The following is a 4,554-nucleotide window of genomic DNA, read 5'->3' as shown; positions in this document are numbered from 1 at the left end:
CTTGTACCATATTAAACCATAAGATGCCACAATCCACACAATATCCTTTACTAAGTACATAAAGATTAGAGTACTTTATCTCTTACTAAGAATCACAATTTACTTTTCTTATAACCACAATAATTTATATTATTCCCTATATTCATACCCTTGAAAAGAAATAGCTGATGAATGCTACAATACACTTTTCTTCACCAAGCAGTAATTAATTCTCATAATTAAAAATCACTTGGTATAATAATTCCACCAATGTTATTCTTTATGAAAAATACTCATCACCAATTATTATAGCAAATCACACCAAATCCTTTAATATTTAAACCTTATAAAAATTAGTTATGTATTTATACTAATTAATGTAACTATTCCATCCAGAAAAATATTTATCTCCACAGTTCTAATAAATTCCACCAACCATATCATGTAAACTTCATCAAATAAATACGCTAAAATCAATACCCTCATTAAATAGATCCTAATGTCCTTGACCCCGAATCATCTAACTCTTTTATCAATTAAGACTAGCAGCCCATTCTCAATATACCCCTGCTGTACGTACACATATATACAAATCTATGCAATTTCAAGCATGTATTCCACAGTCAACATATATTAAATAACACTAGCATGCTTTTATTATTTACTTCAACCTATTAAGCACATATCACTTATCCTCTTATCTAAATGTTATTCCATAGGAGAAAATTTAAATTTTTAAGCTAAGGACACAGTTTCCATTAGAAAGAGTACACTGGTTGATCAGGCCACTGCACTTCCTTCTAATTTCTTCTGTGTTTCAAAGCTTTAACTAACCTTTAAAATATCATTATTTATAGATATAATTATCTTTCACCATTTATTTATCTATTTATTTATTCTTATTATTTATTTTATTTATGATTCTGTGACTGTCTTAGTGCACAGTGCGTCCACCTGCACCAAGACCGTCTCCTATTTAGTGTCTCTCCTTTGTTGGTTACGGCCGATCCCAACGTAGGAGTTTTATATTCAATTTCTTATGTTCCGCAATTGATTCCTAAGGCCCAACTTAATGCTCTGATACCAACTTTGTCACGACCCGTTTCCGTGGGCCGGACCGGCACTAGGACCTGGGTGGGCTTAAGGCCCCCAAAGCCCGTAGTAAGCCTAACTTATTTAAATCTTACATTCTATTCATAATTATGGATTCAGGCCCAATAATTTATTTCACAAATATATATCCAAAGTACAACCCACATAATAAATGTCTATACTCTATTTGATCATTTACAACCCAGTTGGAATACAATTGCGGAACTCTACCTGTACATTTACTTCATTATTTTCTCATTAACAGTCTTCTATAATTAATGTTTCAACTCCATAGGACTTTCTTCTATTACCTGAAAAAAAAATAAGTAGGCAGGGGTGAGCGCCAAACTCAATGAGTAGGGTTAGATAACCCTCTCACCCCACACAATCACACAGATGCTAAAATATTTTTATCTGATCACCGATTTAGTATATGATCATGCAGTTTATCACACAAATGGCAATACAACAGCAATCACAATTATTATCACCTTCATATAATCACATCACGTGGAAATTAGTCAGTGGAGTCACCGAAACCCCCGATGAGCCGTCCTCCCACATGGCCCATCCTCTCACGTGTGCACCAGGGAGCCGATCCCCCATACTGGCCGACCGGTCTAATCCTCACTTGACCAGCCCTCTCATTTTTTTTTTTTCTATCCTCTCTTTTCTTTTTCATACCAACAGGAGGCAACCCGGTGGTCTCCATCCAATCTAGATCATCAAGCGCTCACAACAGGAGGCCACCCTGCGGGCTGCGATCAAATCTAGATTATCCGGTGCGCAACAACGAGAAGCCAACCCGTGGTTAACGGTAACGGTAACGGTAGGTGCACACGGGGGCGCCGATCTCCCATTTACCCGGCTAACGGTAATCAGGATCCATATAACGGTAACGGTAATCATAATCGGGATCCATATAACGGTAACGGTCTCACAAACCCATGGTGACCCACTTCATCCCAATTCCACACAAACAAAGCACAGCATAGTCACAACACAAATAATCAAACAATTTTTAATATCAACAAATAGTGCATCACAGTATGATAATTCAACAAAATAATGCATGATAACATTTAGCCGTGAATGCATGAATGCAAGCGGATGATACTAGTTATCTAACACTACTCACAGTTCTTTATTGTCCTTTAAAAGGACTGCCTTTTTAGCCACATGCTTCCAGCTTTTGTCCTCGCATTTTTGAATTTTTATAATCCTCTAAAATAAACAAGAAAATTCTAAGTAAGAATTCTAATTCGGAAAATTATATTTCACATTCGTTTATTAGTTTTGGTTACCAGTCATTTAATTCACTTATTAAATTAAACTATATATATATATATATATATATATATATAGTTTTCTAATTTATATATTTATTCTAATTTATCAACTTTAAATAAAAGGTTAAGTAATATTTTATAATAATACTAATAAGAATACTAATATTAATAATAATAATAGTATTAATAAGAATAATATGATTGATAATATAATATTACTAACAATAATAATTTAATTCGTACTATCTATTAGAGTTCTAAAAATAATCTAATTCCTACCGAAATTTCGGCAGCATCTCCCCTAAAAGTTGGACTATCCTCCTGTTAAAATATCAACAATTTATCAAATATTCAATCCATACGGCCCATCCGTCGGGCAATTAATCAAACAACATTTTCCCATCCTCCTTCAATCTCAACATCACCACACAATCCAAATTATACATTACAATAACATTATATTTAAACTACCTTAATTAAATCAATACTAAAATTATAAAACTGTTAACTACTCACAATTATCAAATTAAATTAACCAAATTACTTAACTACAAATAATAAAATTAATTTAATTAACTAGCATTACTAACATTAACTTAACTAAACTAATTGACTACAAGTAATAAAATTAATTTCATTAACTAATATTTCTAAATTAATTAACTTCAAATAATAAAATTAATTTAATTAACTAATATTACTAACATTAACTAAATCGACTAAAATTATTAAAATTAATCTAACTAAACTAAATCAATTAACTAAATAAATTAACTAAATAAATTCAAGAACCCTAACTTAACTAAATAAATTACCTACAAACAATTAATTTCATTCTCTAAAACTAAATTATACCTAATATATTGTTGCCGGAATTCGATTAACCAGAAATGGGGCTGGTGGCCGGAGGTCGACTGGCGGTGTGGAGAGAGGCGGCGAGGGCTGGGCGGCGCGCAGTGGATCTGCTGTTTCTCGCCAGTCACACAGAGATAGACGCAGGGAAGAAGGAAGGAGAAGAAAAGAAAAGAAAAGAAAAGAAAAGAAAGAAAGAAAGAAGAAAAGGAAGAAAGGAGGAGGAGGTGGTGGTGCGGTGGTGGGCTGGAGGTGGCGCAGAAATGGTGGGTGAGAAATGAAGGTGCAGCGCTGGATATAAGAAAAAAAAGAATTTTCTAGATGGTTTGGGTCGAACCAGTTCGGTTCGATTCGATTCGGCCCAAATCATCGATTTTTAACTGGTTTTCAGCTTTTTCAATCGGTTTTCGATCCGGTTTCTCACAGTATTCGCACTAAAATATTAATATTAATTTCCAGGCTGTTGATTCATTAAATTTAATTGGAAAATCTTTGAAAATAAAAATTCGGGTTGTTTCAATTAGGTTTAGGAATTAGGTTAAATTTTTTTTTGAGACCACTTCATTATAAATAAAATTAAATTACATACATAAGAAGTAGCATTACAAGTAGTTTGTACGACAAACTCCAACACAAATTAAGCAACTATATTTATTTTAATCTAAACAAGAATTTATACTTCAATATTATATATAAAAAAAAATTAAAAGAGTACAAATATATAATGAGCATAGTCAACGTGCAAGACACGTCATAAAAAAGACTAATACTATACATAAAAGTGGAAAATGAGGGGAATAATGAGATTACCTATGATAACCTTAATGAAAGTTTAGAAATCCTAACATATCTTGAGTTATTGGATTGTTGAAAATAGTTTTAAGTTTATTAAATTATTTGATAATTTATAATTGATAAATTATAATTTTTTAATATTTTTATTAATCGATTAAAAAAATATATTAGTATATTATTTTTAATATTATTTTTTTACAGGTAATATTATTCTTTTAATATATTGTTCTAATTGAACTTTCAATAGTTCATTATTTATGATATTAATTGTTTCAAAACAATAGATTATTATTTTAATTTTAAAATAAACTTCAAAATGTAACAAAAAAAAACATCTATAAAAAATTCTGTTTTATTGGTTTTTTTTATATATAACTTTTGAAATTTAAATTTTTTTTCTTATTTATATATATTTATCTATATCTAAATTTTTCATAAATTCAAATCAACATTCAATGACATACGATCATATTATTTAGTTTTTTTTTAAAGAAATCGATGCTAATTAAAGTTTAACCTTATCACTTTCAAAAAAATTGAAGTCTAA

The 4,554-nt window shown here is 30.7% G+C and overlaps 1 long non-coding RNA gene across 1 annotated transcript; it reads right to left on the bottom strand.

Moving 5' to 3' along the window:
• Positions 1-1,167: 1,167 nt before the first annotated feature.
• Positions 1,168-3,596, bottom strand: LOC149499037 (uncharacterized). Its single transcript, XR_016319778.1, has 3 exons — positions 3,216-3,596; positions 2,210-2,295; positions 1,168-1,382 (listed from the first exon to the last, which is right to left on the bottom strand). It is a non-coding gene; the product is annotated as an uncharacterized LOC149499037 (long non-coding RNA).
• Positions 3,597-4,554: the final 958 nt, after the last annotated feature.

Source organism: Jatropha curcas, chromosome 1, assembly GCF_041381405.1.
Source record: "Jatropha curcas cultivar XTBG-Jc1 chromosome 1, XTBG_Jcur_1.0, whole genome shotgun sequence".
NCBI lineage: Eukaryota > Viridiplantae > Streptophyta > Magnoliopsida > Malpighiales > Euphorbiaceae > Jatropha > Jatropha curcas.
The sequence above is the reverse complement of the archived record's forward strand: the minus strand, read 5'-3'. Positions and strand labels throughout refer to the sequence as shown.